At 49.8% G+C, this 11,386-nt stretch overlaps 1 pseudogene across 1 annotated transcript; it reads left to right on the top strand.

Moving 5' to 3' along the window:
* Positions 1–790: 790 nt before the first annotated feature.
* Positions 791–1,697, top strand: LOC310918270 (olfactory receptor 14J1-like; annotated as a pseudogene). Its single transcript has one exon. The product of its transcript is annotated as an olfactory receptor 14J1-like (transcript).
* Positions 1,698–11,386: the final 9,689 nt, after the last annotated feature.

Below are 11,386 nucleotides of genomic sequence, written 5' to 3'. Positions count from 1 at the left end.
CTCCCCTTGCCCTGGGGAGCAGCTCTGGGCAGGGCAGGCTGGAGGCTGGGAATGAGCTGACTGTCCTCAAGCAGTGCCATGGACAGGACCCTTGGTGTGTCCTCAGGATGCCATCCAGGCTGTGAGCTGCCTCCAGGGGACACTGGGGACAGGAGTGTCCTTGGCCAGAGGTGAGGCTGACATTCTGAGAAAGGCTGAGCCAGTTTGTTCTGCTGTGGCTCCCTCTGCTCTCAGCTGTGTCAGGCTGATTTTCAGGGGAACACAGTGACTGCCCTTGATCTCAGAAAGGGCAGCTGGGGACAGATGGAGTGACAGAGCAGCTCCCTTCACTCTTCACTGAGTTATAGCCAATGCTCTTGCACTGCACATTTCTTTCTGATCTCCCTGGGCACAGCAGGAAAGCCTCTCAAACTGCCTTTGGCCATCACCATTCCTTAGTCCTGGGGCAGGAGAGGCTGCCAAGCTCCTCTGCCTCAGGAGCACTTTGGGCTGATGAAGTTCAACCCCAGGACTGGCCCCTGTCCCTGTCCCCATGACCCCATTGCTGCAGAGCAGAGCTGGCCCTTCAGTGTCCATGGGCAGAGCCCCTGCTTGTCACAGCCACGGGGCCAGATCCCAGCAGAGCTCCAGGCACAGGGCTGCAGGAAGGGCTCTGAGAAAAGGAGAATTGGGTGGCAAAGAGCAGCAGGGGCAGGGCTGGGAGAAAAGGCTCAGTACATTGCTCAGCAAAGTCTCCCCTGACTTGTCACTGTGTCCTCCTTCAACAGGACTCCATGGCCAGAGTGAAGAAATGTCCAACAGCAGCTCCATCAGCCACTTCCTCCTGCTGGCATTGGCAGACACGAGGCAGCTGCAGCTCCTGCACTTCTGCCTCTTCCTGGGCATCTCCCTGGCTGCCCTCCTGGCCAACGGCCTCGTCATCAGCGCCGCAGCCTGCGGCCACCACCTGCACAGCCCCATGTTCTTCTTCCTGCTCCACCTGGCCCTCAGTGACCTGGGCTCCATCTGCACCACTGTCCCCAAAGCCATGCACAATTCCCTCTGGGACACCAGGAACATCTCCTACGCAGGATGCGCTGCACAGGTCTTTTTCTTTCTCTTCTTTATTGTAGCAGAATATTTCCTGCTGACCATCATGTGCTACGACCGCTACGTGTCCATCTGCAAACCCCTGCACTACGGGACCCTCCTGGGCAGCAGAGCTTGTGCCCACATGGCAGCAGCTGCCTGGGCCAGTGCCTTTCTCTATTCACTGCTGCACACAGCCAATACATTTTCTCTGCCCTTGTGCAAGGGCAATGCCCTGGGCCAGTTCTTCTGTGAAATTCCACACATCCTCAAACTCTCCTGCTCAGAGTCCTACCTCAGGGAATTTGGGCTCACTTTGTTTTCCATCTTTTTAGTGTTTGGTTGTTTTGTGTTCATTGTTTTCTCCTATGTGCAGATCTTCAGGGCTGTGCTGAGGATCCCCTCTGAGCAGGGACGGCACAAAGCCTTCTCCACCTGCCTCCCTCACCTGGCTGTGGTTTCCCTGTTCATCACCACTGGCACATTTGTCTACCTGAAGCCTCCCACCATCTCCTCCCCATCCCTGGATCTGGCCCTGTCAGTTCTGTACTCAGTGGTGCCTCCAGCCCTGAACCCTCTCATCTACAGCCTGAGGAACCAGGAGCTCAAGGCTGCAGTGTGGAGACTGATGATTGGATGTTTTCAGAAACATTAAACTGCTGGCCAATTTCTGAAAATCACTTGTAATAAAATTCATCTTTGATACTTCTTGTTGGTTGCATTTTGGAGGGTCTTCTTTCCTTGTTTTACTTCATAATTCTTATCCACAAAGAAATGCCACTGTTCATGCCATTTCTCATTTTGTTTCTCTCCACCTTCCCTTTGGCCACAGACTGTGTCAGTGAGGGGCTGCACTCTCGGTGGCTTTAAAAGAACTCAAGGATCTCCCAGCCAAGTTTTCTGCAGAGATGCCCCTTTTGTTCCCTTCTGTGCAGCTGCAGCAGCAATGTCTGTGTGCAGAGCTGGGGGCAGATCAGGGCTGGCACAGCAGCTGTGCCCAGGAGCAGCAGCCCTTGGTGCTGCCAGTGCTGCTGCCGTGGCCCTGCCCCGCTGCCCTCCTGGCCCTGGTGTTGCTGTAGGGCCTGAGGGCTCTCGGGGCCGGGCACAGGGCTGGGGGTGGCAGTGCCGGGGCTGCAGCAGGGACAGGCCATGGGCACTGCTGGGGCAGCGCTGACGCCTCAGGGCAGGGCCTGGGGGCCCCAGGCTCCTTGCCCAGGCTCTCTCCAGAACACGCCCAGGCCAATGCTCAGCACAGAAAAGCCCCGGGAGCAGCCCCAGGCTGGCCCTGGGCAGGCTGGGGGCAAACAGCAGGGCTGGGGCTCTGCAAGGACCCTGGGGGAGACGGGAAGGAGCAGCAGAGCAGGGCCTGATCCATCCCCACTGCGCTGGACACCCCAGGGCAGCGTCCCAGAGCGTCCTCATGCACCTGCCAACAACATCCCCCCTGGGCAGCCCTGGCCTCTCCCCCAGCTCACACAGGGGCCGCATCCTTGCAGGCACAGCCACGGCAGCACTGCCTCAGGAGCCCCTGTTTGCACTGCCCAGAGCAGGCCTCAGCACCCCCATGCTGTTGCTGTGGGGAGATGAACCTGAGGGAGCACAAATGCCATCAGCCCCTGGGGCCAGGAAGGGCTGGGCCACAGCAGGGAAACCACTCAGCTTTGGCGTGGCCTCTCAAGTCACACAGAGAGTTTGTTCCCATCAGCTCTGAGTTTCCTGTGCCACTGCAGACGTTGTTGCTCAGAGCCAGGGCTGCCTGGCAGCCACCCCCAAACTGCCCTCAGCATTTCCTTTGCTTCACCTTGGCTTTATTTACTCTGCCTGCTACAAATTTCTTCCTGTTGCCAACCCCTGTTCCCTCCCCTGCAAACAGCCCATCCCTGGTTGCCCTTTCCTCTCTGGCCCCACTCCCCATTGCAGTTCCTGAGTTGGCACCATGGGAACGTCCCTTGGGGAGCAGGATCATCCTCCAAGGGCTTCAGGAATTGTCTGCAGGCTCCTGCAGTGCCTGGGGCTGCTCCCTTGCCAGAGGCACCCCAGGCCAAGGGGGCACATCTGGGCTGCTGTGTCTGGCTGTGGGGCTCCTGTTGTGGGCCATGAGGAGGAGCTGCAGAGGCTCTGCAGGACTGACAGGATGGGCTTTGGGGCTCTCAGGAGACGCTGAGGGACCTGGGCTGCTGCACCTTCTGAAGAGGAGGCCCAGGCCTCATCCTGACACTGCTGCAAGGCTGCTTTCAGAGAATCACACAATCAGCAAGGCTGGAAATTACCTTGGACATCATCAAGTGCAACCTGTGCCCTGACACTGCCTTGTCTCCCCTGAGCCTCCTCTTGTCCAGGAGAAACAAGCCCAGCTCCCTCAGCTGCTCCTCCCAGGACTTGTGTTCCAGAGCCCTCCCCAGCCTTGTTCCCTTCTCTGGACACGCTCCAGCCCCTCCATGTTGTTCCCAAATTGGGGGGCCCAGAACTGGACACAGCACTCGAGGTGCTGCCTCAAGCAGTGCCCAGCACAGGGGAAGAATCTCTGCCCTGCTCCTGCTGGCCACACTGTTCCTGATCCATAGGAGTGCCAGGGCTTGGATGAGGGACATGGTGGGCAGGGCCTGGGGACAAAGTCGAATTTCTGTCAGCCATGAAGGGTGTCTTGGGTTTTCTAACAAAACAAACAAATAAGCAAACAACAGTTTATTCTGTTCCATCTTTTGGAACCTGTCTGGGGAGGTGTTTTTTCTTTATCTGTTTTATCTGCAGGAAGGAGGGTGCAAGTGCCTTTCTGATAACAAGCCAGCTGTTAAAACCGGGTGGGGCATTGATTCTTATCTCTGTTCACCCTCCCATTCCCTCCATGGGGATCTCTTCTGTTAATGGGCCATTACAGCTCAGCAGTGACATTTGAAAAATATTTGGGGGATATTTTTGAATTGTTTTGGTAGCAGTGTGGGGATATTTGAGAATATTTTGGGAATGTTCTTGGTGGTATTTTGGGGACATTTTGAGAAGATTCTGGAAATATTTTAGGAACAATTCAGAGACAAATTAGAAATGTTCTGTGAATATTTTTGGGGGAATTAGGATGTTTGGGGGATAATTTGATGAAGTTGTTGGCATATTTCTGGGACATTTCAGGAATGTTTTGGGAATATCCCAGAAATATTTCGAGAACATTTTGGAGATATTCCAGTGATATTTTGGGGATATTTTGGAGATGCTTTGAGAAGATTCTGGGAATAATATGAGAATATTTCAGGAATATTTCATAAGCAATCCACTCACATTATTGGGACTTTTTGGGGAAGATTATGAGGACATTTTAGAAACACTCCATGAACACTTGTGGGAATTTTTTTGGAACATTTCAAGGGATTTTAGAAACACTACATGCACCTATTTGGGACTATGTTTTGGGAATGTTGCAGGGGATTTTAAGAACATGCCATGCACATTTAAGGAATATTCTGGAGATATCTTGAGGGATTATGGAAATATTCCCCACACATTTTTTGGAAATTTTTTGGAATATTTCCGGAACATTTTAGGCACCCTTCCTGCAGAATTTTGAGAATTTTTTGGGAACATTTCCAGGGAATTTTGTCTCACCTGTCTCCAAATTACCCCAAAATATCCACAAAATTACACAAAAATTACCCCAAATTATCCCCAAAATCTCAGCAAAATTACCTCAGAATTAGACCAATATTAGCTCAAAATAGTCCAAAATATTGCCAAAATTAGCCCAAAATATTCCTCAAACTTACTCAAAAATATTTCCAAAATAACCCCCAAATATCCCCTAAGTTACCCAGGGGAGTCTGGGAGAAGGGAGAAAGGGAGAGGAAGGAAAAAAAATGGGTCGAGAAGTTGCCCAGGGAGATTTTGGGGGGTTCAGAAAGTTCCCAAATGGGTCGGGAATGGCCCAGGGGGGTCCTGGAGCATCCCCAAATGGGTCTGGAGTCTCTAGGGGCCCTCAAATGGGTCTGTGACGGGGTCCCAAGGGGTTCCAGGGAGTTTTTGGGAGTCCCCAAATGGGTCTGGGGTCTCTGAGGGCCCCCAAATGAGTCAGAGGGTGTCCTAAGGGGGTCTCTAAGGAGTTTCAGGGGGTCCCAAAGGGCTCCCCAAATGGGTGTGGGGCAGTCCCAGGTGCCCCCAATGGGTCTGGGGGGTCAGAGGCGTCCCAAATGTGTCTGGGGGATCCAAGGGGAGTCTTGGAGGTCCCCAAGTGTCCCCAAAAGGGTCTGGGGTCCCAAGGAGGTTCTATAAGGGGTCTGGGGGTGTCACAAAGGGGGCCTAGAAGAGTTTGGGGGGGGAGTCCCAAGAGGGTTTTGGGGGGATCCCAGGGCAGTTTTGGGGCTCCCCAAATAGGTCAGGGGGTCCCCAAGTGTCCCCAAAAGAGTCTGGGGTCTCCCAAAGGGATTTCAGGGGCTCCCAGGTGTGTCCCAGGTGTCCCCAAAAGGCTCTGGGGTCTCCCCGCCTTCACCTTGGGTCACCTGGGCAGGGGTTGGGCAGGATCTTTCAATCACTTGCTACACTTGGGACTTGGCCCCTGCTTGACAAAAAGGCTGATGGAGCTCACAGGCTCCTTCCGGAGAGCAGCTGGCCCTGCAGGATTCCTCTGGGCAGGAGAGTTCCTGCAATCACAGGCTTGCTTTTGATAAATATCATGGCCTGGGCATGGAGTTGGCTTTTTCCCTGCAGTGAATTTAATATTCTGTGAGTTTTCCAAAACTCTCTGTCAGAGATGGCTCACTGAAATGATTTCTCTGCTCCCAAGACATGCAAATTACTTTCTTTTGACATTCTTTATCCTTTTCCCTCTCTTTTTTATTCAAGACTTTGGTTTTCACTGTTGAGGTGCAGGCTATCCCAAAATATGCCAGGACTTTGGAGGAGTGGTTTTATGGAGATGATGGCTCTGGGCTGGGAGCCACACTTCCCAGCTCTGGCCTGAACTTTAGTACCTGCTCTACAGAAATCAACGTTTTCCCAAACAGACACCTTGGGTTTGGAGTTGCCCAACTTGAGGCCATCAAATGCTGCTCTTCAGAGCCTGCACATCTTCCCCCTAAAATCAGATGGAGATAAATGGGTCAAATCTTTCCAAGAATCTCTTTCAACACAGCACCTCAAAATAGAAAATCTTCCTTTCCCTAAGAGAATCTATTTCCAACTAATACCTCTTTCCCACAATGAAAATAATCTGATGATCTATAAAAAGCAGTTTTTTGTCCAAAGTATTGCCCTTTAAATTTTATCAGCACTACCACTGATAAGAAAAAGATAAGATAAGAGATAAGAAAAAGTTCAAAAGGAATGACTGTAAATTTGTTGAGTCATCATGGAGTCAAAAGAACTGGAACCAGATTTGGGGTGAACGAATGGGGCATTAAACTTCCAAATAAATTTTTGCTGAAAAACAGACTTTCACCTTAAAATACAATTATTAAAAAAAACCAAACCCAAAACAACAACAACAACAACAACAACAACAAAAACTAAAGGAAGGGAAAATTGACAAAATTAAGACCTGCAAAACTATCAATGACTCTGCTGACTGAGCTCTCCATTTGATCTATCCTTTAAGTTATTTTCCCAAAGGATCAGCACAGAGCCTGCCAGCAGCAGTAACCTCCTGTGACACACAAAATTATGTTGCAATCAGCAATTCTTTCAAGGGCTGCAGCCCAAGCACGTCCGTGGTTTCAAAGGAAACAGTGCAATTCAACTACCTACAGGTACTAAACAGAGGTGTGGGGTTTTAATTGTGGGACACCGTGATGGCAGGAATAAGACCTTTCTTACATGAAAGGAGATGGAAAAGGATACTGTTTAAAAAATGCTGATGAGGACTTTGAGAGATCAAGCTCTAAGTGACTGTGGTGTTTGACACCTTGATCAGAGCTATATCCCCTTCAGATAATCTGGAAAATCTTTGAGGCTGATTATGGGCTGTGATAAATTCATCTGAAATACACTGTTCCGACATTTAATACTGATAAAATACTGATAAAAGTCATGTAATGAAAACAGTATTGAAAAAGAAAACTGCAAAATCATCAGAGACAAGCATATGCCTCAGCAGAAAACTGAGAAAGTTCTCAAAGTTAAAAAACCTTTACTGACATGGGAAGAAACAAAAACCAACTTAATTCAATTTTACGCTCTTGAATGGTTCAAATTCAAAATTCAGAGTATGGGTTGGAAAATCAACCAAGAAAGTCTGCTCTGGTCAAACTCCTGGAGTTCAACAAGCACCTAGAGACTTTCAGCAATCCATCCACAGGTTTTGAAAACCAATCCACAGGGACTGAGAAATCCAGAGACAAGTCTGTTCCAGTGGCTTTGCAGCCTCTGCTGGGAAATCCATGGCCAGCCCCAAGGCCCTACAAGACCCAGTTATCAACCATCTAAAATTCACACCCTCAACTTGAAGCTGCTAATTTCTCCAGAAACTGAGTTCATTTCTCTTCAGTGCATGCACAGATCGTCATGGCAATGAAGCATTAAAGAGAAGAATATCTCCCAAGGACAATCAGACAAGTCAAAGCCACTGCAGAACTCCAAAGTGAGGAAGTGCAGAGTGGTGCCCTGAGCCAGGCTGGCTGCTGCAGGGCTCTGGGACACAATCACAGAACAACTTGGGGCAGGAGGGGCCTCAGGAGGTGCCCCAGCCCAACCTCCAGAGCACGGCAGGGGCAGCTGAGGGATCAGACCAGGCTGCTCAGGGCTTTATCCAGCAGGGCCCTGAGCAACCCCAGGCTTGGAGAGGGCACCACCTCTGTGGGGAGCTGCTGCAGTGCTGAGCTTTCCTTGTGCTCAGCTTCAGGAGCAGCCTGGACTGCTCTGATTTCTATTTATGCCACTTCAGTTACGGCCCCCAAGCCTCCATCTTAAATCTATGGTTCTAAAGAATTCATCTCTTATATGTAAACCACAAAGTTTACATTTGCATTTTAAAATACAGTACTCGACACAGAGTACAAACCTGTACACTGAAGCAGCATATGCCCTCAGTACAGAATAATTTCCTCTTCATACTGCTCCTGGGTCTTGTGGCTGAGCTGACAGACTGCACTGCTGCCAGACTTCCACTCTAGTTGCTCCTCAGGCCACCTCTTTTCTCAAGAAACAGCTGGATGCAAATGGCAAGAGATGAGTCACATTCAAAGTGCTGCAAAGACAAGTGAAGTCATTTAGTAACTTTCAGGTTAAAGAAACAAGAGTCCAGTCCTGTGAAATCTGCCAACCCCTGCTCATGTGCCCAGGAATTCTGAGCTTGTCTCCCCCTGCCCTGCTGGGCCAGCCCCATCCCGCTGCCGCCGTTTCTTCGGCGCTGCCTTGAGGCTTTTTGCTGCTCTGTGACCCCACACTGCCCTGCCCTGCTGGGACATCCCAGCCATTCCAGCTGCCACTGCACAGCTTCTGATCCCATCCACCAGCCCGGGATTTTTTCCATTCTTCCAGCTTGGTGCTCTCAGGGTCCCGAGAGATTGGACTGCCCCGGGCTTTGTGAAACAATACCTCCCAAGGTTCCTGGTTGTGTTTGCTATTAATGCTGTAGTTGTTGTTGTTTGTTTGCCTTGTTATATATACTAGTAAAGAACTGTTCTTCTGAACCTCATCCCTCTGCCTGAAAGCCCCTTTCCTTTTCTAAATTCTAATAATTTGGAGGGAGGGGGTTTGAATTCTCCATTTCTAGGGAGGCCCTGCCCCTCCCCAGCAGATCCCTGTCTTTCAAACAAAGACAGCCTTTCATGTGTCCTCAGTACTCCTAGCATGCATCCTTGTAATTCCTTCAATCTGCTCATTTAGCACAGTCCTGGTGTTCTGTTAGGCCAGGAGACCTGTTAGAAATAACTGTGTAGTTCTTGGCTTTCACACTTATATCTTGGCTTTTGCAAATTATTTTGACACAGTGCAGTTTTTAATCTCTTTTAAACTGCTTTTGATATAGTCTAATTTGTCACCCTTTAGCAGTTAATACCCTAATCCCTGTGGAGATTGCATATTTCAGTGTGATAAATGTATTACAGTTTATGGTATTGCAAAATATTGAAATAGAGTATATTATAAAACTATAAATATATAGTATAAAGACAATATTCATAAACAAATATAAATACAAATATAAACAACAATAGAAATATACAATTTAATAGATTATTTAAATACTAAAAAATTAAAATCTGCTAACTATCTTTGCAGAAGTGACTATGGTTGGGAAATAATGACTGATGCCTGTATTTCTGTAACTGACTGACAATAGTGAAATGGCTAATGTTGATTGAAAGAAAAACATTGGCTAAAATGTCTGGATGATAAGATAACATTGGAAAAAAAAAAAAAAACAAGGCAAATAACACAGGAAGGGCCATGAGGAATCCACCACCGACCCTTTGGCCATCAATAACTGACAAACCACAGACCAGGTGGCCTTGAGAGGTAATAAAACACAAAAGTCTCAAAATCACATCTGCATTATGACACATATTTAAGGAAGATGAAGTCAGGCGTTGAACTAAGCTAAAGAATTGCCAGAAAATGTGCACACAAAGGAATGTTTAATGGTGTATAGTCTTCATGAATATGCATTTGACCAATAGTCTTGGGTTGCAATGCAAGATGGAACCAAAAGTTTATATTCCATTCACATCTGTTAAAACCAGGTGGGGCAATGTTCTTTATCTCTTTCATGGCCCATCCCTCATAACTACAGGGATTATCTTCTGTTAATGGCCCAGCTGTTAAAACCAGGTGGGGCAGTGTTCTTTATCTCTTCCACACCCCATCCTCCCTCCAGGGGCTTATCTTCTGTTAATGGGCTGCATTGATGTTCACTGCATGACTGATAAAAGTAAACCATCCCATTGGGAGATGTTCCACCCACAGGGAGGAGCCAAGCATTCCTACCTGGATATAATCTGACATTCACCACCCCAGAAGCAGCCTGTTTCCACTGGATTCCCAGAGGAGCACCAGACCCATCTGCACCACCACTGGACTTTCCGAGGAAAACTACACCCTTCTATAACATCACTGCTTCAAGAAAAGCACATCTGTCACTCCAGGAGGACTGCAGCCACCAACACCCTGACTAACTGGGTGTCAGGTTGTATTCTGACTCTGTTAGGGTTTTCTTCTTTTAGTTTTCGACAGCATTTTTAGTTTAACATTTTACTTTAGGCTGCGACGAAGAGGAAGATGGCCCAGGATATCCAGGCAGGTGAGGAGGAAGTCAGTGCCCCTTTCCCCCTCTCTCCTGTTCCATCTCCCAGCCCAGCACGGCCCCCGGCTGCAGGACAACCCTGCTGCCAACACTGTCCTGCTGGGGATGGACTGAGGGGATCTCCTTCCCCTTCCCTCTGGCACAGAGGAAAATCCCATCCTCTCCTTGTCCATCCTCCCCCAGACAAGGAGCTGAGGATGGAGACCAGGGAAGACAAATCCCCTCGAGAGAACCTTATGGAAGAAGCTGTTTTGGGCAGCTCCACGGCAGAGGAATCCAAAAGGAAGGAAAAGCCCCAGAGATCCCGCAGGAGGAGGGGCTCCAAACCCATCCCAGGGGGCTCTGAGGAGGAAAGACCAACCCCACACCAGGAAGGTGGACAGAGCTTCAGCCTGGGCTCTGAACTGGTCCATGAGCAGCGTCATGATGGGGAGAAGCCCCACAAGTGCTTGGAGTGTGGGAAGAGCTTCAACTGGAGGTCCCAACTGATCAGCCACCAGAGGATCCACACTGATGAGAGGCCCTTCCGCTGCCCCGACTGCAGGAAGGGCTTCAACCGCAAATCCACCCTCGTCACCCACCGGCGCATCCACACTGGGGAGAGGCCCTACGAGTGTGGGGAATGTGGGATGAGCTTCAGTGACAGATCCAGCCTGATCTGCCACCAGAGGATCCACACCAGGGAACAGCCCTACAAGTGTGAGCAATGTGGGAAGAGCTTCAGCCAACGCTCCAATCTGATCCGCCACCAGAACACCCACGCTGAGGAAAGGCCATACAAGTGTGGGGAATGTGGGAAGGGCTTTAACCAGAGGGGCCAGCTGATCATCCACCAAATGAGCCACACTGGGGAGAGGCCCTATGAGTGTTCTGAGTGTGGGAAGAGGTTTAACACCAGCTCCAATCTCCTCCTGCACGAGCGGATTCACACAGAGGAGAGGCCCTTCCGCTGCCCCGACTGCGGGAAGGGCTTCAAACAAAACTCCAACCTCGTCACCCACCGGCGCATCCACACTGGGGAGAGGCCCCACGAGTGTCCCCAGTGTGGGAAGAGCTTCACCCACAGCTCTCACTTGACCCGACACCAAAGGAGGCACC

Source organism: Zosterops lateralis (assembly GCF_965231275.1).
Source record: "Zosterops lateralis genome assembly, chromosome: 23".
NCBI lineage: Eukaryota > Metazoa > Chordata > Aves > Passeriformes > Zosteropidae > Zosterops > Zosterops lateralis.
The sequence above is the reverse complement of the archived record's forward strand: the minus strand, read 5'-3'. Positions and strand labels throughout refer to the sequence as shown.